The sequence below is a fragment of the Typopeltis vanoorti genome, chromosome 13 (assembly GCF_054136105.1).
Source record: "Typopeltis vanoorti isolate ZY-2024b chromosome 13, IOZ_Tvanoo_1.0, whole genome shotgun sequence".
NCBI classification, from domain to species: domain Eukaryota; kingdom Metazoa; phylum Arthropoda; class Arachnida; order Uropygi; family Thelyphonidae; genus Typopeltis; species Typopeltis vanoorti.
Window position 1 is genome coordinate 74,961,838 of NC_143561.1, and position 26,895 is coordinate 74,988,732.

Sequence of the window (26,895 nt, forward strand, 5' to 3'; positions counted from 1 at the left end):
TCGCCCTATAATGCATGACCTTAAACTTTGCCACATTAAACTGACATCCATTCTCCTTTGCCAATCTGCCAAATCCCAGTCTGTCATCTATCTAAATCATCCTGCAAAATTTTGACATCATCTGTATTAACTATTATCTGTATTATTTAACTGTATTATCTATCCAACTTTGCATCATTTTACAAATAACTGAACAGTTTCTCTCAGATCCTTTCCTATATCATTAATGTACAAATTAAACCGTATTGGTCGTGGAACAGAGCCCTGCGGCCTACCACTAGTCACTGACCTTTGTTTGGACTCTACTGCTGAATAAACTACTTCTTCAAGATAGATAATAAATAAATTTTGTGAGAGTGGGCAACCCTGCATGACTCCTTTTTCTACTTTGAATTTATCTGTTTTTATTTTATTAAATTTGATAGTTGCTTTGGTATCTTTATAATTTATAATAAAGGTTTGTAGTTCTGAATCTAGCATCACAGATTTTAAGATGGTTATCATTTTGTTCCTGTCAATGAAATCAAATGCTTGTTTGAAGTCAATAAAACTGTAGTATATAGGTAAACTGTATGCCTAATGCTTTCAGCCAGTCTGTTAACTATAAAAATATGGGCTGTAGTAGACCTCTAGGTCTGAATTCTGCTTAATCTTCTCCTATTGTCTCATTTATTCAAGTCTTGGTAATATTTAAATAACACATTATTCACATATCATTCAAGTAACACATTATTTGAATAATGTGTGTGAAGATTTTATAGGTAAATAATTATGACTTATCAATGTTATGAGTCTATAATTTTCACACCCTCATTTATCTCCAATTTTGAAAATTGGTATTATGATGCCTCTCTTCCAGTCATTTGGAATTTCACTTGGATATATTATTATTATTATTATTATTCACATTTCTCATAAGTTATCAGATACACACTATGAGAAATTCACATTTCTCATAGTGTGTACCTGAGAGGATGAGTCTGTGACTCATCCTGTCAGGTACACACTATTGCATACAATGTTCATCTAACCATGCTTTAAACTGATTCAATGTGTCTACATCCACAACACACTCAGGCAATGCATTCCACTCACCAACCACTCTCCATGCAAAGAACCTACTCCTCACACCCTCCTTATACAGCTTCCAGTGATGACCTCTTGTTCTACCCCCTCCTTCCATTCTATGAAAAATATCTTCCAGGTGAACTCAATAACAACCCCTGACTAGCTCATATGTCTCAGTCATATCATCCCTCCCATCTTCTTCTATTCACAAGTCTCTGCAACTTACATTCTTTCAATCTGTCCTTGTACTCAACATTCCAAAGACCACTGACCACCTTTGTGAATCTTTTCTGGACCCTTTCCAACATATCCTCATCACCATGAAAACCCAGTGACCAAATCTATATCTCAATAATCCATATTAGACCTGATCAAAGCTTTATACAATGGCATCATAACCTCTCTATTTCTGCATGTCAGGGTCCTCTGCATTATTGTCATTATCCGATGTGATGTCTTCACAGCTTGTGCAATGTGGCCCCTGAATTTCAGGTCCTTGTCCACCATCACTCCTAGATCTCTCATCTCCTCTACTTCTGTTAAAGTTTCCACACCAAGTGTGTACTTTTCATCTCATTATTGCTTACCAAATCTCAAAACCTTACACTTTGCAACATTGAACTGACAGCAACTTGAATAATTTTGCATCACCGAAGTGAAACCTTTTGGCTCTCCTTTTCAGTAATTCTTGGTGCCTTTTGTGATGTGACACCTTCTTTAGCAACTCATATGGTAAAGTATAAGTTCTGCATCACTTCAACCTGAGTATTTACATCTTGGTCTGGCTCCCACTGATGAGACCTCAAAAAAGGTCTAGGTAGTGACCCCCCCCCCCATAATGTATAACATCATACATATCCACTAGGAGATGTGTTTTACATTATGGGAAATACTAAGGATAGTGATCGGATCTTACTTCACTTTTACTACGAGTTGCCCCTGTCATGAAAGGTTGGCTTACACTTGGATCCACTGAAACTTTTATAGTTTCTATATTTGGCATGAAACTCCTGTAGTTTCTCTATTTGGCTTTGAAATAATGTTGGATTCAATATCCACTTAATTTGAATAATTTTGCATCGCCGAAGCAAAGCCTTTTGGCTCTCTTTTTCAGTAGTTGAACTGATAGTTCCACTTACCTGCCCATTCATGTAATCTATTCAGGTCCTCCTTTAAGGCCATAACATCCGCTTGACTCTGCATTGCTCTCCCCAGTTTTGCATCATCTGCATAATCACTAGTTGAACCCATCCCAATATCATTAACATACAAAATGAACAACAATGGCCACCAAAACTGGCCCCTGTGGCACACCACTAGTGACCTTTCTCTTTTGGAATACCAAATCCCACATACAACTTTCTGATACCTATCCAAATGCTAGTCACTGATCCAACTCAGAAGTCTGTTATCCAATCCCATCTGTTTCAATTTATTTAAGATCTTGTCCTTGTGTAGAGGCTTAAGTGCTATGAGAACATTATGTTGGAGGTTTAATGGATTTTTTACAACACTCAAAAAGAATTAAAATAGAATTTAACACTTCCTATATTTCGTCCTAGTCACTAGGACATCTACGGGGATTACAAAAACAATTAATGTAACATGCACACAAAAACTTACAATACTAAGCCCAACCACGTGGGTGACACTAGAGTCCTATCTAGGTGGAGCGCCCTCTGAGGGCGGTAGTAGGTGGCCTGGAATGTAAGGTGGGACCTCTGGTGATGAGTGTTTCCCAAATCTTCGGAAGCTTAATGCAACCGTATTTATTAAGATTTGGTTGGTTTCTGAGAGCTGCTGCTCCTGCTGCTACTTCTAAGAAAAGTCTCTCTTTCTTGAATTTGCTGTGGTGGAGCAGGGTGGTTTTCTTCCATGATACTCTGTGGGTGGTGTCCAAAACATGGTCAGCCAAGCCTGAATAGCCATAGTTGTGTTTAACGATGTACGACTTGTGTTCCTCCAGGCGGATGGATGCTGATCTGCCTGTCTGTCCAAAGTACGCAAGCTTACAGGAACAGGGTACTTTGTAAACTCCAAGCAGAGAGAGAGAGGAGGGAGCTGATCTTTCGTAGAACGGATAAGGGTAGCAAGTTTGCGGTAGGGCTTATATGCTGTGTGTAGGTTATACTGTTTTAGTATCTTGGCTATTTTTTCCGAAGTTTACAGACTGTCTAAACAGTTGGCCAACTCTCTGTCCCCCCCTCACCGGAAATTCCGCTTCCTATATAAAAAACTCGACCCACTTTAATGCTCTCACAGCAAATTTAACCTTGAATAATACAGACATATTAGTAAGCTTTGATATCTCCTCTTTGTTTACCAATATTCCCTTAACTGACACTTTATCTCTCTTAGAAAACGTTTTTCCCTCTGACATCTTAGATCTCTTTTCCTTTGCCATCAACTCTGGGTATTTCTCTTGGAAGAACAAAATCTACAAGCAGATAGAGGGAACCGCCATGGGTTCCTCCCCCTCTCACCCCCCTTGCCAATTTCTATATGGAAGATTTCGAAAAACGAGCCATAGACTCAGCCCCACTCAAACCTTCTATCTGGCTAAGATATGCAGATGATGTGTTCTCTATTTGGCCTCATGGCCCAGACACGTTAGACTCCTTCCTCAGTCATCTCAATAGACTACATCCAAGAATCCAGTTTACTATGGAAAAGGAAAAGAACAATTGTTTACCCTTCCTAGACACCTTAGTCACACGCCTGCCTAACGATACACTTGCCTTCACTGTATACAGAAACCCCACACACACAGGCAGATACATTCACAAACTCTCCCACCACCACCCCTCGCAACAATATGGCATCATTAAAACTCTTACCAAGAGAGCCCACAATCTTTGTTCCAGTGGAACCGCCCTCACTACTGAGCTTAACCACATACACAGAACTTTCCTCTCCAATGGCTACAGCGAACACAGTATCAAAAAATAATCAATTCCTCCCCCATTCCCCGTCCCTCTCGTCAACAAGAATTTAAAAATGCCATCACCATACCCTACATCCGAGGCACTTCGGAAAAAATAGCCAAGATACTAAAAAAGTATAACCTACACACAGCATATAAGCCCTACCGCAAACTTGCTACCCTTATCTGTTCTACGAAAGATCAGCTCCCTCCTCTCTCTCTCTCTCTCTCTCTCTCTGCCTGGAGTTTACAAAGTACCCTGTTCCTGTAAGCTTGCGTACTTTGGACAGACAGGCAGATCAGCATCCATCTGCCTGGAGGAACACAAGTCGTACATCGTTAAACACAACTATGGCCATTCAGGCTTGGCTGACCATGTTTTGGACACCACCCACAGAGTATCATGGAAGAAAATCACCATGCTCCACCACAGCAAATTCAAGAAAGAGAGACTTTTCTTAGAAGCAGCAGCTCTCAGAAACCAACCAAATCTTAATAAATACGGTTGCATTAAGCTTCCGAAGATTTGGGAAACACTCATCACCAGAGGTTCCACCTAGATAGGACTTTAGTGTCACCCACGTGGTTGGGCTTAGTATTGTAAGTTTTTGTGTGCATGTTACATTAATTGTTTTTGTAATCCCCGTAGATGTCCTAGTGACTAGGACGAATTATAGGAAGTATTAAATAATTAAGATCTTGTCACGTGGCAGCCTGTCAAAAGCCTTTGCAAAATCTAAGTACACCACTGTATATGCATCTCCCTGTCCAAGGTATTTGTCACCTTGAAATCATGTTTCATGTTTCAAACATGAAACATGATCTCCCTTAACAAACCCTTGCTGATAACCACAGAGAATACTGGTGTTATCAACCCATTTCTGCATCCTACTATAACTACAGCTTAATCATCACCTTTATGCAGCGGAACAGAGGGCGCTAGTGGGCCAAGCGCTGCAGATGCGATTTGAAGAGTTCCTAATTCAGATAAGTTTTACTAGGAATAATTAAGTATATATGCGTAATTATTTAAGTAAGAGCGGCTGTAAACGTTGTACACCACCAATATTATTAGTGTGGGGTTTTTTCTTGCCTAAACTAAATTATGAAATCGTTATTATTAGACCTAGTAACCTGCAGAGAAAAAAAAAAAAAAAAAATCGGTGCGGCATTGTCATTCCATGATTTTAATTTAGATTTCGGTCGTTTCGTTAAGTGTGAAGTCTGTTATATGTATTCCTTCTTCGATTACATAAATGATTTGTGGATGTTTAGTGCAGATGGAAGAAGGGTGTGTGCGAAGTGTGACCTGAACGAGGAACTGATGAATGCGAATATGAAAGTGATGACAGAAAGTGCTAGTACCGATTGTGTCGCGAGTGCACTTTTGAAAGAGAAGGATGGTGAGAAAGAGAGTCGAAAAAATGTTAAAAAATCAGGGGAAAAAAAAAAAAAAAACGATTTGGCAACCGTAACGGATGTTAAAAGGGACGAAAGTGAGGCGGAAAGAAACGAAATTGAGAGAACGAATGAAATTAGAAATGGCGTGATGCAGAAATCGCAAGTAAAAAAAATCGAAAGAATAAATGATAGCGAAAAAAGAATAATGATGGCGAAAGTTGGACACATGTTAGTCCGAAAGTACGGAAACAAAGAAAGATAAATGAGACTGAAAGTGAGAAGAATGATAGTGAAAGTTGGATGTATGTTGGACCGAAAGTACGGAAACAAAGAAGGATGAATGAGAGGGAAAGTGAAAAGATGGGGTCGAGAGTTAGAAAGATTTAATGATAGAGAGAATGTGTCGCGAGGTTCTCAAGGTGAATTGGATTGGATGAAGCAAGAAATGAAATGGATGCGGAATGAAATTAAGAGAATTCAGGTCAAAACTATTAAAATAAATCATGATGGCATGAAAGAGTTAACAAAAGATGAGCGAGTGGCATTGTATGGCGACTCCATTGTTAAAGGTGTGCTAGAGGATAAAATGCACAAGGTATGTTTTCCAGGCGGTAAAATGAGTAGAGTGATTGAGGCATTGAATATGAGGCAGGAGCGAGCAAAAGAGTTAATTGTATTAATTGGTACAAATGATTTGAGAGAGAACAAAGAGCATGTCAAAATGAATGTCAAGAGACTGCTTGGAAAGATTAAAGAGAATAGTGTGACAGGAAGGGTAGTCAGTGTGTTGCCTAGGTATGATTGTGGTGAAATGAGGCAGAGAGCAAGGATTATGAATGATATTCTGGCTGAAATGTGTGAGGAGATGGGAGTACAGTTTGTTAATGTGTGGAATGAGTTTGGGGGACGAAGTGAGCTGTATGGGAGCGATGGACTGCATTTGAGTGGTTATGGAGTGAGTCGCTTGGAGAGACTGCTGCTGGAAGGTAGAGAAGTGAATAGAGAGAATGAATCAGATCGAGAGGAGAGTGATGTGGAAGAGCAGGAGAGTAAGACAGGAGAGATTGAAGAAGTGGAAATGAATGGGGAAGTGAGTGGTATGAGTATAGAAAATGAGAGAATGGGTGTGCAAGAGGAGCAGGGAAACGGGGAGGCTCAGGGTGGACAGGGGTACACAGTGTGAGAAAGGTGGATGCTCCAAGAGGAGGTGAGAGCATGTGTAGGCAGGAAAGTAATGGGATGACCAGGGATCAAGAGGAAACAGATGAAATTGCAAAGGGTTCTAAAATGAAGACGCAGAAAGGGAAATGGCCCCAGTCCAGCATGGAGAGATCACATCGAGTGAGTGGTATCAGTGGAACTAGCTGTAGATCCAGAAATGAGTTGTTGTGTTTGTATACCAATGCTAGAAGTATAAGAAACATGGTGGATGAAATGGGTGCACTAATTGCGTCTGTGCACCCAGAGATTGTCGGAATAAGTGAGACATGGTTAGATGAGGACGACATCCTGACAGGAATAGAGATGGAAAGGTATGATGTGTTTCGTGAGGATAGAAGGAGTAAAAAGGGAAGGGGAGTGCTATTGATGATAGAGAAAGAGTTATGTCCATACAAGGTAGAGATGCAAGAGGGAAATAGGGCCAGTGGTTCGAGGCAGTATGGTGTGAGATAGAGGTGAATAGAATCAAATACTTGGTGGGATGTTGTTATAGACCTGGTAATGTGGATGGTGGTGATAGTGAAATGTATAGTTAAATAAGCCAAGCAAATAAGAAAAGGGTGATCGTTATGGGTGATTTTAATTATGGCAATATAGACTGGAATGATGAGATAGCAACTGGAAGTAAAGAAAATGAGTTTCTTGAGTTTTTGAGGGATAACTACCTCAGACAGTATGTAACAGAGGGCACACGAGGATCAAGGGTCTTGGATTTTGTCATCTCATCGGAGGATGTAATTATCAATGAGGTTTCAAATCATCCACCAATTGGTGAAAGTGACCACGAGGTGATTACCTGGGTAGTTGCCAGCAGTGCAAGGATCCCTGTGAAAAAAGGGTATATGTGGAACTACAAGAGGGTGATTATGAAGAGCTCAGGAGACAGCTTGCAGGTGTAGCATGGAATGAGGAGTTAGCTGGAAAAGAGATCAATGCAGTTTGGGGGATTTTCAAAAACTATTTAGTAGATGCAATGTCTAAATGTATACCATGGGTGAGAAGGTTAAATAAGGTAGGTGTGAGATGGATGAATAAAGAGATTAAGCATGCAATACAGAGAAAAAGGGCATTGTGGAGGCAGCATAAGAGAAGTGGATGTAAATAATTTCATGAGGTCTACAAAGACCAGGCAAAGAGGGTGACTTGGTTGGTGAGAGTAGCTAAAGAGAGGTATGAACAGCAGTTAGCTAATGAAGCCAAAAAGAATCCTAGGGAGTTCTTTCGATATGTAGCCAGCAAAAGAAAGAATGATTATGAAAGGATGACATTGATTGGAGGAAATGGTATAAAGACAGCTGTTGCAGAATGTGTGGTGGAGATACTTAATGAGCAGTTCATAAAGATCTTTCAATCTTGTGAATGTGACTTCATGGAGAGATTAAGAGCAGTTGATGATGGGAGGAGAGACTGACTGTAAGTGAGCAAGAGGCGTTTGGGGAGTTGAGTAAACTAGATGTAAATAAGGCTGTGGGACTTGATAATATATCACCGCATATTCTGAAGGAATGTGCCAGAGAGTTGACACCTGCCTTGACATATTTTTTTAATACGAGTCTTGCACTTGGTCAAGTTCCTAAAGAGTGGAAGGAGGGCAAGATTGTGCCACGTCATAAAGGAGGTGATCGAACTCAAGCATCAAACTATAGGAATATCTGTGTGTCAGGTGTTGTGGTTAAGTTGTTGGAGAAGCTTGTGAGAACTAGGATCCAGAGTTGGGTTGACAACAATGGTATAATCTTTGATGGACAGCATGGATTTGCTAAAGGGAGGTCATGTTTTAGTAATCTACTTACTTATTACAATAAAGTGACTACTTCCTTGGACAGAGGAGAAGGATACACAATAATATACTTGGATTTCGCAAAAGCTTTTGATAGAGTACCTCATGATAAGTTGACAGTCAAACTAGAGCAGATGGGGTTGGATATGAGATTAGTGCATTGGATTGGAGGCTGGCTATCTGATAGGTATCAACAAGTTGTGTATGGGGGTGCAATATCCAGGAAAAGGAAAGTCACTAGTGGAGCGCCTCAGGGGTCTGTTTTGGGGTGTTACAAGTTAAATATATAAGTTAAACAGTATATAACATTAATATACTGTTTAACTTGTATATTAATGTTATAGATGAAGATTTGGATGAAGATATTCAGTTGTTTGCAGATGATGCAAAGTTGGGACGAACCATAAAGCGTAGTGAAGATGTTGTGGCCTTGCAAGTAGACTTGAATAAATTGAGTGATTGGGCAAGCAAATGAGGATCTGAGTTCAGTGTTGCAAAATGTAAGGTTTTAAAATTTGGAAAACAAAGATGGGATGCAGAATTTATGCTTGGTGAGAATATGTTGTTGGAAGTAGAGGAAATAAGAGATCTGGGGGTGATAGTGGATAAGGATCTAAAATTTAGTGGGCACATCGCCAAAATTGTGAAGACAACACAAACACTTCTGGGAATGATGCGGAGGACACTGACGTGTAGAAGTAGGGAGATTCTTGTTCCATTGTATAAGGCTTTGATTAGGCAACACATGGACTATTGTGCCCAGATTTGGTCACCTGGTTTTCAGAAGGATGAAGAGATGTTGGAAGGGGTTCAAAGGCGACTGACTAAGGTAGTTTCTGACCTCTGGAATGTCGAGTATGAGGAAAGATTGAAAAGATGTAATTTGCAGAGTCTAGTGGAGAGAAGGAAGAGGGGAGATATGATAGAGACGTACAAGTTGGTAAGGGGTTGTTATAGGATCAATGGTGGAGAAGTTCTACAGAGAATAGTGAGAGATCAGGGGAGAACCAAAGGTCATCCCTGGAAACTGTATAAAGAGTGTGTGAGTAGGGGAGTGAGAGGCAGGTTTTTCTCATGCAGAGTTGTGAGTGATTGGAATGCCTTACCTGAGAGTGTGGTGTCTGCAAGGAGTTTGAATGTGTTTAAGACATGGTATGATGAGATGTGTGTGAGATAAAAGGACCTCCTAGATGAGTCTTTGACTCCATGAGGTCTTGTTTAATAATAATAATAATAATAACAGTTTTACCCTCCTTCCACTCCCTTGGAACCTGTGCTGTTGTGAGACTCATTAAACAGGCATGCCAGTGCTACTACTATTTCCCTGGAACATTCCCTTAAGATACATGGTGACATGTCGTCAAACCTTACAAGATTATTTTTTTCCTCAAATACTTCTTGCTCACTCACAATTAAGCCATCCCCTCCCCCTCCTATGTCCTCTACACTTAATTTCCTCGTGATTCCACTCCGACCAAGATGAAACACCCTTATAGATTGATCACTGAATACCTGAACTATTTCTTTTGCAGCAGTTACCATTCTACCACTTTCATCCATTAACTTCATCTTACCATGATTATTCTTCCTTCTACTTGTGATATATCTAAAAAAACTCTAGGGTTTTTCTTTACCTGATTTGCCAATTTATGCTCATACTCCACTTTTGTTTTCCTCACTAACCTGGCTTGTTCTTTATACTCTTCATGTAACTGATTATTACCATTATTCATCTTGTACTTCATCCAAAATACTTTCTATTTCGAGATTTCATGTTTAAGCACCACATTCATCCATTTTACATCTACCTTATTCTACCTTTTGGCCTTTAGAATACATTCACACATTGATGCTGTTATGTATTTCTTTGTCAGTTCCCATGCAGCATTTATTTCCATACTACTCAACTCCTCATTCCACGTTATAGCTCCAAGCTGTTTCCTAAGCTTGTCATAATCACCTGCCTTATAATTCCATATATATCCTTTCTTCACAAGAGCCTGCATATGACTAGCCACAACACAGGTGATTACTTCATGATCATTTTCACCAACTGGAAGAAAGTGACCTCACAATTACATCCTCTGATGAAAAGATCAGATCTAGAACTCTCGATCCTCGTGTGCCCTCCTTTACTTGCTGCCTGAAATAGTTATCTGTCAAGAACTCGAGAAATTCATTTTCCTTATTCCCAAATGCTACCTCTTCATTCCAATCTATACTACCATAATTAAAATAACCCATAATAATTACCTTTCCTTTGTTTACTAATCCAAGTTGTTTATACATTTCTTCATCACCACCCTCCACATTCCCAGGATGTCTTCCTCTCAACCTTCACGTCACATCACACTGCCTCATAATTATTGCCACTATTTCCACCCTTTCATGTCTACCTTATGTGGACTTAATTCTCCTACTATCATCAGCAGCACTCCCCCCTCCCTTCATGCCCTTTCTATCCTCGTGAAAAAGAGTGTACCCTTCCATTTCTATTCCCGTTATGATATCATCTTCATTCAATCTAACAGATTCATTCAAGCATGTTTCACTTATTCCAATGATTTTGGGGTGAATAAACTCAATCACGGAAACCATTTCATCTCCCGTATATTTGTTTGGTTAAAAAGGTTGGTTTTGCATTTGGTTAAAAAAGTTCGAGCAGGAAACTGATGGCTGCTATGCCACAGTTCAGTGGAACGTTCATTATAACCTGGTGATTTAGATAAGTTCATTTGGTTTATTGCATTTAAAATTTCTTCTTTTATGAATGGTGCTTTTTCTCTTTCTCTCTCTTCGTTTGTGTTTGTCTAGTTCCCTCTGGAAAAGTTTCTGGTAATATTCTTTCTAAATTTTTTAATCTCTTGAATTGTTCCAGTTTCAATATTATTTTTATCTGTCTGTTTTGGGGTGTTTTTGTTAATTCTTTTATAATTGCGCCTCCGTAGCGCAATTGGAAGAACGACGGTATGTTGCACCCTTCAATTAGAAAAGACCTAAGTTCGATTCTCGTCATGACAGGAGGAATCTTCATATGGACTTTTTCAATTGAAGGTGAGTTAGTCGATCTCATACAGAAGTAGCAGGTAGCAGGGTTTTTCTCCCGGAAACTCAGGGTTTTCAAACAAATCGGCCCTTCAGAATACAGACAAAAAAGAATACTAGCTGTAATGGTGGTGGCTGTGGGCAGTAGATGGCGGTGATTGGTAGTAGAGGTTCTGTGTTGTAGTGGAGAGGGAGAGTTGTACAGTGGGTGTCCTCCCGCGATGAGTCTTCGGACTCCTTGGAGGTGTCACGAATAATAATTTTATATATAGTCTTGCTATCATTCTTTTTATTGGCTTCTTCACACATTTTTGATTTTTCTTCATATGTCTTTTTAGCAGATCTGTACGTTCTATCTATTTTGTTTTTCACTCTTTGATAATGTTTCTTTTGTTTATTTTCTCCTGTATTTTCTCTGTTCAGAGTATTTTTTTGCAGCTCTTTTTTCTTCTAAAGTTTCCAAAATTTCTGTGGTTATCCACTGGTTATTTACTCAAATTGTTGTACAAAGTGTTTTTCTTGCAGCATTTACCATAACTGCTCTGTCCATTTTCCATGTGTTTTCTACATTGTCAAAGGTTATTTTCTTTAACTCTATTTCTATTATGTTTCTGTACTTGTTTTGTATAGTTATCTTTCAATTATAGTTATATCTTTAAAAAATTGCTATATATATGCATCTTCTCCTCTGTCCAGTGCATTTATCACTCTATTATAATTTTTTATAGGATTGTGCTGAGGAAATATTTCAGCACTTGGCTAGAAGAGACAGAACAAGAGGTCATCCTTAGAAATTGAGTAAGAGGTTAGCAAGTTATGTTACTGTTAATGATATTAATATTAATGATGTTGCTTATGTTAATGCCTGCTATGTTAATGGTGTTGCTTAGGGTCTTAGATTTGCTATTTTTAAATTTCAACTTAATTTTTGCAGCTAGTAATTCATGATCAAAGTCAAAATCTGCTTGGAGTCAAAAGACTCATTGTGGGAGACCCACTCTATCCATTAACACAATACCTATCATACATCTTAAACCTATTCACTGTTTGGGTGCTCACGACCACCTCTGGCAATCCATTCCACTCATTTACTATTCTCCAAGTAAAGAATCTAGTCCACATACCCTTACCAACCACACTCTTAGACAACTTCCAAATGTGACACCACCTTGTTTTCTCCCTACTCCTCTTGTATTGAAAAATTTCTTCTGTGTCAATCTTATAGAATTCCTTTAGTAACTTATAAATTTCTATCATATCCCCCTCTCCTCCACCTGTCAGCTAAACTCTGTAACCCACACATCCTCAGTCTATCCTCAATAGTGAACATTCCACAGATCTCTCACCAGCTTGATCACTCATCTCTGAATCCTCTCCACCACTTCCTGATTACCAGAAATGCAGGTGACCTAATCCGTGGACAGTAGTTGACACGTGGCCAAATCATAGCCCTATAAAGAGGGATAATAACCTCCCTATCTTTACTTGTCAGTGTGTTTTTGACATCCAAGTAATCCTCTGAGCTATTTTGCCAACTCTTGCAATCTTGCAATATGTCCTCTGAATTTCAAATCTCTCTCCACCATCATCATCAGATCCCTAGCCTCATCAATTTTCTGTAAACTAGAACCATCATCAATTGACAACTATTGCTCTTTTCCCACACTGCCAGTTTATTTAAATCATCCTGTAAGATATCTACATCATCTTTATCAACTATTGCCCTACCTAGTGTGGCATCATTGGCAAACGACTGAATATCCCCCTTCAAATCTTCCACTATATCATTAATGTACAAATTAAAGAGCAGCGGTCCTAGTGCAGAGCTCTGGGCACTCCACTAGACACCCTCATTTTCCTTGATTCCACTTCACCTACATCACGCTCTGATGTCTGTCTCTCAGCCACCTCCCTATCTGTTGGATTCTGAATATATAGAGATTAGAGTAATTATTATTTGGTTCAGAATCCAACATGATCTTCCATCACATAGGCTAGACTTGTAAATATTATTTAATGTAATTCACTTGTTTATAATTTAATATTCATATAACTACCTTTAACCTTATTTAATATTTAATTATTTAATCGAGGATATATGTATTAATAATGAAAAGACTGTATTAAATATTATTAAGCTATTTTATTTATTACTATGTTAATATTATAAGAATTTGTATTTGATAATTTAACTGCACATTAATTGAAATGTAAATATTCTCTATTTATTCCTATTTGTAGAAATTTAACGTTATGTAATAGCTCAATTTTATTATGTTTTGTTTTGTTGTCATGGAGACACATGTAAGTAAGCGAGCACGTTTTTGGAACACCACGTGGGGAGAAAGCTTGTTGAAAAGAGTTTTAGTTAAAGAAATCACGAGAACAATTTAGGTGGGAAGAATGGATATATAAAAGAGGAACGCTGAAAATAAAGAGAGGAAAGGAAACAGAGACAGAGAGGATTGGCACTAGGTTGGAATCGGAGCATTCGGGAATCAGAGTGCAATAATAGAGAGTCGGCAAGTCACTCAAGCAGCTAAATAAAGTCTACTAGTCGAGAAGCAGTTAGCTAATAAGTTGTAGAATAACAATTATAGCTACAGAAGACAGCTGAGTGTCTACTGAATGAAAATAGTGATACTAGAGTTGAGATTTAATTTCAGGGCTGACCTTTCAAGGACACACGGAATTTTTAAGCATGGCACGGAGTAACGAGAGAATAGTAGAGGCTGTAAAGTTGAAGTTTACCGATAGCTGTGTTTAGAATTATAGTGTCTAAAGAATTAATTGAATGCCGGAAGAATAAACAACTGTGCATATGAAATCTCAAGTTAAGGAATTATTGTGTGCCTTATTTCATGAGTGGTCAGTAGTACTTTATGCAACAACGTTTGTTTATGTGTATTGTGACCGATGATTAATTCAGTTATTGCTTAGAAGAATTATTTTAATGAGTGCCGTTTAATGTTTAAGGTGTTTACAGTTATAAAAAGTGTTTGCGTATAAGTTGATGAAGAAAGAGGATTGTCGGTAAGATTATTCCAACCATTAATATTCCTATACAGAGAAGTGTGTGAGTTTCATCCTAGAATTTCCTTATACTAACAGTAACTATTGCGGAGAATTAGCTGAAGTGTAAAATTAAAAGTTTTGTTTGTGAAGAGGTGTTAGTGCAAATTTTATTGTATTTGAAACTTAAGGAACTGTGAGAAGACTGTATTAGAGATAACAGATTTACCATTGTCTGAGTTTGTATGACAGTATTATCAGAAAGGCTGAAGTGTTTATAATAACTTATTTAGTGTTTGATCTTAAGTGTAAAATTTGTGATTTTAAAATTAAATGTTTGTTTTTGTTTATCTAAAGTTGTATTTTGCCTGAATCTCTTTTACTGCACCATTCATAAAATATTCAAACCAAAGCAGGTGAATTAAGTAAGTTAAATATACTCGGCCAGTATATATAATAACAACATATAGAGGAAGGGTAGTTGAGAGCTGGTTTATCTTCAATTCTTGAACTAATTCAGATATAAAGTGGCGCAGTCTTTAAATATAAATTTTCTTTATATTTGAATTAGAAATCAACTCACAACTTATCAATTAGTTAAGAACATCGTAATAGTAATCATGTCGGATCCAAGGTATAGATTAAGAAGAACTAGGATCCAACACTATCCATGCCACCAGCCTCATATCCATTCCCATTTGCTTCAACTTATGTAATAGTTTTCTATGTGATATTCTAATTTTTTCTCATGTAATGTGTTGTTCATGCAGTATTCTGTCCAATGCCTTTAAAATCCAGCAATATCAAGGTATAGCCATTTCCTTTCTTCAGTTCTGCTGTCACCTTATTATGAAATATGAATAAATTACTGAGGCAGAACATTCCTTTTACAAAGCCATGTTGTACCCTATAGAGCAGGGGTTCTCAACCTTTTCCAGTGGCGTACTACTATATTTAATTTACTATATTAGATGTACCAGTAAGGCAGTGGCTCACGTACCACCAGTGGTATGCGCACCATAGGTTGAGAATCCTGCTATATGCTTTCCTGAATTTTACTTTTTTAACCAACTTTTTCAATACTTTAACTAATCTTTAAAGGTACCTGTGGCATAGTATATTTAATAATAAAACACATAAAAACCACAGTAATAATTTTTAATTAATAAAGGTACAAATATTTCATACTGAAATTAACAGTACATCTTCAGTGTCATACAGACAGTTAAAATAATGGAATACAAAGTAAAGAACAGTCAGTGGATCACCAATTAACATAGTTGCCACATGCTAGGAGATTAATTGCTAAATATTATTAATTCTTTAAAGATAATTAATTTTTATTGATGGTTGCATAAAATAAAAGTCTCCCAGATTTTTGAGAGAGTGAGAGAGTCATTTCGATTTAGATTCGGCCAATGTAAAATAGCTTCACAACTTTCTTTAAAAAGGCATTCATATTTGAACCTGCATCTATGGAGGAGAAGAGCTTTATCCCACTGGATATTATGAGTAGTGTCAATGCTGTGTTGTGCTATACCAGACTTATGAGGTTTCATGTATTCAATATAATATTGATGTTCGTTGATTCTCGTAGACAGGCTTATACGTTGGTTATGCATTTCTAAATAACTTAGGGAATTGAAACAATGTAGATCCGAATATAAATTAAATTATATTTTAATAGATATTTCCGATATTTCGGCAATGTCACATTGCCATTTTCTAAAGGAACTTACAAAAAGGCAGGTGCACACAAGGCAATAACAATACAGTAACTGAGAATGAAGATTTGAAGCTATCGTTCTCCTAGAAGTCCTGATGGTGCCCTCTGGAGGGCTAAGTAGGCGTTCTTGGCCGTTGTGCTGAAGGTCTGCTGATGTATGCCTCCCAGATTTGGGGCAGTCGCATACAACCAAATTTGTTGAGGTTTGGAGAGTTTCTTAGGGCAGGGGCTGATTCCATAAATAATTCCCTAAGAAACTCTCCAAACCTCAACAAATTTGGTTGTATGCGACTGCCCCAAATTTGGGAGGCATACATCAGCAGACCTTCAGCCCAATGGCCAAGAACGCCTACTTAGCCCTCCAGAGGGCACCATCAGGACTTCTAGGAGAACGATAGCTTCAAATCTTCATTCTCAGTTACTGTATTGTTATTGCCTTGTGTGCACCTGCCTTTTTGTAAGTTCCTTTAGAAAATGGCAATGTGACATTGCCGAAATATCGGAAATATCTATTAAAATATAATTTAATTTATATTCGGATCTACGTTGTTTCAATTCCCTAAGTTATTTAGAAATATTGATGTTCCTTAATTCTTTTTTCCACAGAACGGCCTGTTTGTCCAAAATAAGATACATTGCAGTCACATGGTATTTCGTAAACACTCATCAAAGATAGAGGTGACAGTTTATCTTTTGTATAAGGCAATAAATAAGCAATTTTGTTGATAGGAATATACGTGGAAATCAGATGATACTTCTTCAGAATTCTACCTATTGGTTCTGAGATGCCTGGAATGTAAGGGATTGGAACTCTGCGGGCTATTGAAGAAACCTGAGGTATTGGATCATAGGACTCAATTATCTGTTGATAATCCAGCAGATAAATGAGTCCTAATCTGCTGAATTTGATTGGGGTTGTGACCATTTGATTCTATTGGTTTTTTTATAGTGGAAAAGTTCTTGTTGTAAGATTACTGGAGAGGAGCACACTTTATGTGCTTTATTAATTAGGGATTTGATAATCCCAACTTTTTGAGATGTATGATGAGCAGACTTTTGATGAATGTATCTGCCAGTGAATGTAAGTTTTCGATAGACACTTGTAGACAAAGTGCCAGAAGATGTACGTGTAAGGAGGATATCCAAGAATGGTAAACTACCAGAATTTTTTTTTTCCATGGTGAATTGAATACGTGGCTGAAGGCTATTTATCTTTTGTAGAAATGTGGAGAGTTTTACTTCAGCATGTGGCCAAATAGCAAAAACATCATCGACATAACGAAACCAAAGAGAGGGTTGAAGATGAATGGATGAAAACATATTGTCTTCAAAATGTTTCAAAAAATAGTTTGCCAAAGGGGGAGACAAAGGGCATAGCAGTACCCTCAACTTGTTTGTAGATCTTGTTTTTCCAAATGAAATAACCTGAGTGGATAACGAATTCAAAAATCTTTGCAATATCTGGAATCCTCATATTGTAATTTGACAGTGTCCGCTAGTGGGATATTGGTAAAAAGAGAAATAATATCAAAACTGACTAATAACTCAGACTATTTGATTTGAATATCCTTGATTTTTTCAAGAAAATGTGACGAATTTTTTATGTACGATCTGGAGTGTCCAGTAAGAGCAGTTATGGAATGTGACAAGACTTTTGCAATAGGATAAGTAGGAGAATCAATACAATTCACGATAGGTCTTACTGGATAGCCTTCTTTATGTGTTTTTGGGAGGCCATATAAGCGAGGAGTTCTTCCAAAATAAGTACATAGTTTATCCACGTAATTTGGATCCCAACTGATAACTTCATCAAGCAACTTATTTAATTGTTTAATTTGTGAATTTGTAGGATTATGAGTGATTTCTTGGTAAGTGGAGGTATCTTCTAAAAGGCTGGTTACTTTTTTCCTCATGGTCAGTCTTATCCATGATCACAACAGCTTTTCCCTTATCTGCTTTTGAAATAGATAAATCTTTATTTTTTCTTAAAGAAGTTAGCCCATTGATTTCAGCATTAGATAAGTTACATGGGGGTAATTTGCTTTTAAACAGAGAAGTTGCAACTTCAAATCGTAGTTTGTTAGCATCTTGCAGTTATACCTAAATGCATTCTGTATCTTGATTTTTTGCATAATATAGAACGTAATCTGTCAGGACTTTCTAGCGAAGATGCTAACAAACTACGATTTGAAGTTGCAACTTCTCTGCTTAAAAGCAAATTGCCCCCATGTAACTTATCTAATGCTGAAATTAATGGGCTAACTTCTTTAAGAAAAAAATAAAGATTTATCTATTTCAAAAGCAGATAAGGGAAAAGCTGTTGTGATCATGGATAAGACTGACTATGAGAAAAAAGTAACCAGCCTCTTAGAACAGCTCTTCCCAAACTGTGGGCTGCGGCCCTCTTGGGGGCCGTAGGTTTTGCTGAGCGGGGTGGGAGCGTGAAATAATGAAAACAAATTTAAAATCTTTTAAGACGAAGTAGATTTTTTTTATCTTAAAAGAAACGTATTTAATTTTTATTATTTCGTTTTTGTTATTTTTTTATATTTTAATGGAAAAAAATCACACATTGATGCGGGTTCACAAATTTTGCTTCCTGCGTATTTCGGCGCTTAATGAATATTAGTAAATATATGCTTATTCGTATAAGTTTCATTTCAAAGCAGAAATCTAAGAATTGTTTCAAATATTTCACCTGATATTGGTGTAGCAGTATTGAAATACAATAAATTGTTATTAAGCTTCTTTTATGCTTTTAATTCTTTCTTTATTACTAATCGTTTATGTTTCATGTGCTTGTACTGCAAATGTGCAATAACAATATATATATCTATATAAAAATATGAGATAATGTGCCATGTCAAATGTGCATGCAAGATGCTAAAAATGTAATATTTGCATTTGATTTTTGCAGTATTCGTTGTGTATGTTTTGTATTGAATATAAATACAATATATATTATAATAATATATGTCTGTATTACGATTTTGTTTTCGAGGCGGGCCGTGAAATATTTAAATTTTTCCAAAGGGGGTCCTGACATCCAAAAGTTTGGGAAGCACTGTCTTAGAAGATTCCTCCACTTACCAAAAAATCACTCATAATCCTACAAATTCACAAATTAAACAATTAAATAAGTTGCTTGATGAAGTTATCAGTTGGGATCCAAATTACGTGGATAAACTACGTACTTATTTTGGAAGAACTCCTCGCTTATATGGCCTCCCAAAAACACATAAAGAAGGCTATCCAGTAAGACCTATCGTGAATTGTATTGATTCTCCTACTTATCCTATTGCAAAAGTCTTGTCACGTTCCATAACTGCTCTTACTGGACACTCCAGATCGTACATAAAAAATTCGTCACATTTTCTTGAAAAAATCAAGGATATTCAAATCAAACAGTCTGAGTTATTAGTCAGTTTTGATATTGTTTCTCTTTTTACCAATATCCCACTAGCGGACACTGTCAAATTACAATATGAGGATTCCAGATATTGCAAAGATTTTTGAATTCGTTATCCACTCAGGTTATTTCATTTGGAAAAACAAGATCTACAAACAAGTTGAGGGTACTGCTATGCCCTTTGTCTCCCCCTTTGGCAAACTATTTTTTGAAACATTTCGAAGACAATATGTTTTCATCCATTCATCTTCAACCCTCTCTTTGGTTTCGTTATGTCGATGATGTTTTTGCTATTTGGCCACATGCTGAAGTAAAACTCTCCACATTTCTACAAAAGATAAATAGCCTTCAGCCACGTATTCAATTCACTATGGGGAAAAAAAATAATTCTGGTAGTTTACCATTCTTGGATATCCTCCTTACATGTACATCTTCTGGTACTTTGTCTACAAGTGTCTATCGCAAACCTACATTCACTGGCAGATACATTCATCAAAAGTCTGCTCATCATACATCTCAAAAAGTTGGCATTATCAAATCCCTAATTAATAGAGCACATAAAGTGTGCTCCTCTCCATTAATCTTACAACAAGAACTTTCCACTATAAAAAAGCTAATAGAATCAAATGGTTACAACCCCAATCAAATCCAGCAGATAATTGAGTCCTATGATCCAGTACCTTAGGTTTCTTCAACAGCCCACAGAGTTCCAATCCCTTACATTCCAGGCATCTCAGAACTGATAGGCAGAATTTTGAAGAAGTATCATCTGATTCCTATCAACCAAATTTCTTATTTGTTGCCTTCTACAAAAGATAAACTGTCACCTCTGTCTTTGGCAGGTGTTTACCAAATACCATGTGAATACAATGTATCTTATTTTGGACAAACAGGCTGTTCTGTGGAAAAAAGAATTAAGGAACATCAATATTATATTGAATACATGAAACCTCATAAGTCTGGTTTAGCACAATACAGCATTGACACTACTCATAATATCCAGTGGGATAAAGCTCTTCTCCTCCATAGATGCAGGTTGAAATATGAACGCCTTTTTAAAGAAAGTTGTGAAGCTATTTTACATCGGCTGAATCTAAATTTGAAATGACTGTCTCACTCTCTCAAAAATCTGGGAGACTTTTATTTTATGCAACCATCAATAAAAATTAATTATCTTTAAAGGATTAATAATATTTAGTAATTAATCTCCTAGCAGGCAGCAACCATGTTAATTGGTGATCCACCGACTGTTCTTTACTTTGTATTCCATTCTTTTAACTGTTTCTATGACACTAAAGATGTACTGTTAATTTCAGTATGAAATATTTGTACCTTTATTTTAATTATAAGTTATTACTGTGGTTTTTACGTGTTTTATTATTAAATACTTTAACTGCCACTCCAGAAATACCAATTGTTCTATAATTTACTACTCCTGTCTTGGAGCCATCTTTATGTAATGGAATTATCTTACTATTATTATTATTATTATTAGGCGTGCACCTCCACGGAGTCAGAACTCATCATGGGGAGACCCAATCTACCACACAATCTTTCTCATACCTCTCCTTGAACCCATTAACAGAAAAAGCACTCACAACTGACTCTGGCAACCTATTCAACTCATTCACCACTCTCCAAGCAAAAAATCTAGTCCTCACTCCCCTACTGATCACACCTTTATTCAACTTTATTCAACGAGAAAAAGGGCATTGTGGAGGCAGCATAAGAGAAGTGGAAGTAACCAATTTCATGAGTTCTACAAAGACCAGGCAAGGAGAGTGACTTGGTTGGTGAGAGTAGCTAAAGAGAGGTATGAACAGCAGTTAGCTAATGAAGCTAAAAAGAATCCTAGGGAGTTCTTTCGATATGTAGCCAGCAAAAGAAAGAATGATTATGGAAGGATGACATTGATTGGAGGAAATGGTATAAAGACAGCTGTTGCAGAATGTGTGGTGGAGATACTTAATGAGCAGTTCATAAAGATCTTTCAATCTTGTGAATGTGACTTCATGGAGAGATTAAGAGCAGTTGATGATGGGGAGGAGAGACTGACTGTAAGTGAGCAAGAGGTGTTTGGGGAGTTGAGTAAACTAGATGTAAATAAGGCTGTGGGACTTGATAATATATCACCGCGTATTCTGAAGGAATGTGCCAGAGAGTTGACACCTGCCTTGACATATTTTTTTAATACGAGTCTTGCACTTGGTCAAGTCCCTAAAGAGTGGAAGGAGGGCAAGATTGTGCCACTTCATAAAGGAGGTGATCGAACTCAAGCATCAAACTATAGGCCTATCTGTGTGTCAGGTGTTGTGGTTAAGTTGTTGGAGAAGCTTGTGAGAACTAGGATCCAGAGTTGGGTTGACAACAATGGTATAATCTTTGATGGACAGCATGGATTTGCTAAAGGGAGGTCGTGTTTTAGTAATCTACTTACTTATTACAATAAAGTGACTGCTTCCTTGGACAGAGGAGAAGGATACACAATAATATACTTGGATTTCGCAAAAGCTTTTGATAGAGTGCCTCATGATAAGTTGACAGTCAAACTAGAGCAGATGGGGTTGGATATTAGATTAGTGCATTGGATTGGAGACTGGCTATCTGATAGGTATCAACAAGTTGTGTATGGGGGTGCAATATCCAGGAAAAGGAAAGTCACTAGTGGAGTGCCTCAGGGATCTGTTTTAGGGCCATTACTATTTAACTTGTATATTAATGATATTGGCGAAGATTTGGATGGAGATATTCAGTTGTTTGCAGATGATGCAAAGTTGGGACGAACCATAAAGAGTAGTGAAGATGTTGTGGCCTTGCAAGAAGACTTGAATAAATTGAGTGATTGGGCAAGCAAATGGGGATGTGAGTTCAATGTTGCAAAATGTAAGGTTTTAAAATTTGGAAAACAAAGATGGGATGCAGAATTTATGCTTGGTGAAAATATATTGTTGGAAGTAGAGGAAATAAGAGATCTGGGAGTGATAGTGGATAAGGATCTAAAATTTAGGGGTCACATCGCCAAAATTGTGAAGACAACACAAAGACTTCTGGGAATGATGAGGAGGACACTGACATGTAGAAGTAGGGAGATTCTTGTTCCATTGTATAAGGCTTTGATTAGGCCACACATGGACTATTGTGCCCAGATTTGGTCACCTGGTTTTCAGAAGGATGAAGAGATGTTGGAAAGGGTCCAAAGGCGACTGACTAAGGTAGTTTCTGACCTCTGGAATGTCGAGTATGAGGAAAGATTGAAAAGATGTAATTTGCAGAGACTAGTGGAGAGAAGGAAGAGGGGAGATATGATAGAGACCTACAAGTTGGTAAGGGGTTGCTATAGGATCAATGGTGGAGAAGTTCTACAGCGAATAGTGGGAGATCAGGGGAGAACCAGAGGTCATCCCTGGAAACTGTATAAAGAGGGTGTGAGTAGGGGAGTGAGAGGCAGGTTTTTTTCGTGCAGAGTTGTGAATGATTGGAATGCCTTGCCTGAGAGTGTGGTGTCTGCAGGGAGTTTGAATGTGTTTAAGACCCGGTATGATGAGATGTGTGTGTAAGATAAAAGGACCTCCTAGATGAGTCTTTGACTCCATGAGGTCTTGTTTAATAATAATAATAATAACTTCCAGGTATGACCCCTTTTTCTGGTCCCTCCTGTCAATGCTGAAACATTTCCCCGTGCATCTATGCTAAAATCCTTTAAGCAACTTAAATGTTTCTATCATATCCCCTCTTTTTCTCCTATCAACCAACTTCTATAGTCCACACCCCTTCAATCTATTCTCATAGGGCACATTTCACAGGCTACTCGCTAATCTTGATTACTCACCTCTGAATCCTCTCCACAACTTCCACATCCCCCAGGAAACTCAGAGGGAGCAGACTTGAGCACAGTAATCCAGATGTGGGCATATCAAGGCCTTATAAAGAAGAATTATAACTTCCTTATCTCTACTTGTTAATGTGTTCTTCACTAACCAAGTAATCTTATGTGCTACCTTAGCAATATGTCTGCTAAACTTTAACTCTCTGTCTACCACCACCCCTAAATCTCTAGCTTCATCTATTTCCTAGTGTACAGTACCATCAATGGGATACAGAACTTGTAATTTATTTATCTCAAAATGCATAACTTTATATTTCTCCACATTAAACTGATACCCATTATCTTTTGCCCATACTGACCACCGATTTAAATCATGCTGCCTTAATTAACTATTACTCTATATAATTTTGCATCATTAGCAAACAACTGAATATTTCCTATATCATTTATGTACAAATTAAACCGCAATGGTCCCAGCACTGAATCTTGCAGCACACTACTAGTCACCTGTTTATGCCTTAATTCTGCCCCTAGAAGCTAGAGATTTAAGGGTGGTGATAGACAGAGAGTTAAAGTTTAGCAGACATATTGCTAAGGTAGCACATAAGATTACTTGGTTAGTGAAGAACACATTAACAAGTAGAGATAAGGAAGTTATAATTCTTCTTTATAAGGCCTTGATATGCCCACATCTGGATTACTGTGCTGAAGTCTACCATATATACCATATATGTCCAGCAGCCACCACCCTCTTATCCACTTAGCCATTTCCATTCGTTCTAATTTGCATAACAGTGTTTTATGTGGTATTCTGTCAAATGCCTTTGCAAAAGGAGCAGAGGCCAGGATGAGGCAGGTGACCAGTGGTGTGCCTTAGGGCTCTGTGCTTGGGCCATTGTTGTTTAATTTGTACATAAATGATATAGGAAATGGCTTGAGGGGAGATATTCAGTTTGCTGATGATGCAAAGTTGGGTAGTGCAATAAAAAATCAAGCTGATGTTGAGAGTTTGCACGATGATTTAAATAAGCTGGCAAAATGGGCAAAGGGTAATGGATGTCAGTTCAACGTGGAAAAGTGTAAGGTTATGCATTTTGGGATTAAAAGATTACCTGCTATGTGCAACATTGATGGAACGGTACTCCAAGAGATTGATGAGGCTAGGGACTTAGGGGTGTTGGTGGATAGAGAGATGAAGTTCAGGGAACATATTGCTAAGGTGTCCAAGATTACACATAGGATTACATGGTTATTGAGGAACACACTAACATCCAGAGATAAAGAAGTTATTATTCCCCTTTATAAAGCATTCATACTTCCACATTTGGATTACTGCTCAGGTCTGGTTGCCTGGATTCCTTGGAGATGAGGAGGTTGTGGTGAGGGTTCAGAGGAGAGTGACTAGATTGGTGAGTGATGTAAAAAATGCTCCCTACATTGATAGATTGAGAGCTTGTAGATTGCAGAGGTTGGTTGATAGGCGGAGAAGGGGGATATGATAGAAACATTTAAATTACTAAAAGGTTTTTATAAGATTGATGCAGGGGAAATGTTTCAGCTGTGTGATAGTGATGGAAGAACAAGAAGTCATCTCTGGAAATTAAAGAAAAGTGTGGTTAACAAGGGTGTGAGAACATGGTTTTTTTGCCTGGAGGGTGGTGAATGAGTGGAATTCATTGCCTGATTCAGTTGTGAGTTCTTCGTCTGTAAATGTATTCAAGAAGAGATATGATAGATGTTGTTTTGCTAGTTTAGGTCTCCCGCGATGAGTACTGACTCCATGGAGATACCCGTAATAATAATAATAATAAATCCAGCAAAATCATCATGCAGCCATTACCTTTATCCAACTCAGCTGTTACTCTATCATAAAAAGTTAGTAAATTACTAAGGCATGACCAACACTTCACAAAGCCGTGCTGATCCTCATACAGTATCATATTTTTATCTACCCATTCTTGAATTCTGTTTTTTACCAATTTTTCTAATACTTTTACCACCACGCCTGAGATACTGATTGGTCTATAATTTGCCACTGTAGTCTTAGAACTTCCCTTATGCAAAGGAATAATTTTGCCCTCTTTCCACTCCCTTGGAACTTTACCAGAGCTGAGACTTCAATTAAACAGCTTAGTCAAAGGCATGACCAGTTCTCTTGCACATTCTTGCAAAACCCTAGCTTATATCCCATCTAATTCCAGAGCTATATTTACATTGAGATTCTGCAGTATCGTAAGGACTTCCAATTCATCCACCTCTGTTTCCACAGTGTCTGTCACATAGGTTAAAGCAGTAACCTCACTAAGAAGATATATGCTTGCAAAGTGGTCATCAGCAACTCAACTATTTTATCTGTTTTCATCTCCTCATAACCATCATCACTCATTAAGGTTAATCTTCTATAGTCATTCTTCCTCTTACTTACCACATAACGAAAGAACTCTTTGGGAATTTCTTTGGCCTGCTTAGATAAATTCTTCTCATAATTTGAATTTGCCTTCCTTGCCATGCTGGTCACCTTTCTCTTTATATAGCTTCCACAGCATTTTCTTCTTTTGCAGCTCATGATTAATGATATTACTCAGCCATCTAACTCATACCCTAATAACCTTCCTTACCCGAGGTATGCAATTTAATACTGCTTCCTCTAGATGACCCATAACTATTAATCCCATGCACTACTAACATCCTTACCCTGCAGTGTTTTACAGATTTAAACTTCTTCCTAAGCATGTCATAATCACCTGCCTTGTAATTCCACAAATACCCCTCCTTGATAGAATATTCCTCATGTTTTACAATTTCCCAAGTCAAGACCACACTGTCACTTTCACCAAATGGAGGCAATGTTGTCAACTTGGTTATGGATAGCTCTTCTGATCCTATAACTAGGTTCAATACTCTCCCAACCCTAGTCCCCCCCTCCATCACATGCTGCCTTAAGTAATTATCTCTCAGCAAGTGTATAAATTCTATTTCCTTTCTGCCATGTGATCTTTCTTCCTTCCGGTCTGTATCTCCATAGTTGAAGTCCCCCATAATAATCACCTGACTAATTTGGCGATGAATGTCTTCCAGATCATCTGTGGAATTCCCTGGCCTATAGCAACAACCAACTGTATATTTTGTCTTACTGGTCTTAATCTCACACCAGATTGCTTCAAATGAATAGCCATCCTCCCACCTGTCTCCTGTTCTTTTTGGTTGCAGTTCATCTGCTATCATCAACAGTACTCCACCCTCTCTATCCTATCGTCTCTATCCCCCCTGAAAATACTAAACCCTTCACACTCAATCCCTGTAATTACATCATCTGCTGTTAACCAAGTCTCAGTAATGCCTATAACTTTTGGCGAGGTTGCACTAATCACTGCCAAAAACTTGTCCCTCTTGTTCCTGATACTTCTGGCATTAGTATATAAAAACAGCAACAACCCTTTATTCCCTCATCCACCTTTTCTTTTTGAATTTACTAACTTATCTT

General features: G+C 37.8%; 1 protein-coding gene across 2 annotated transcripts in view; it reads left to right on the plus strand.

Moving 5' to 3' along the window:
- Positions 1–26,895, plus strand: part of LOC150100288 (zinc finger matrin-type protein 2) — a 177,688-nt gene that overhangs the window by 132,882 nt on the left and 17,911 nt on the right. The window contains exon 7 of one of the 2 annotated variants that reach the window (XR_016549220.1): positions 12,167–12,243. The gene's annotated coding sequence lies outside the window, so the exon portion shown is untranslated. Of the gene's footprint in view, positions 1–12,166; positions 14,685–26,895 lie in introns of those variants that run through there. The other variant, XM_090402313.1, reaches the window with a different exon arrangement.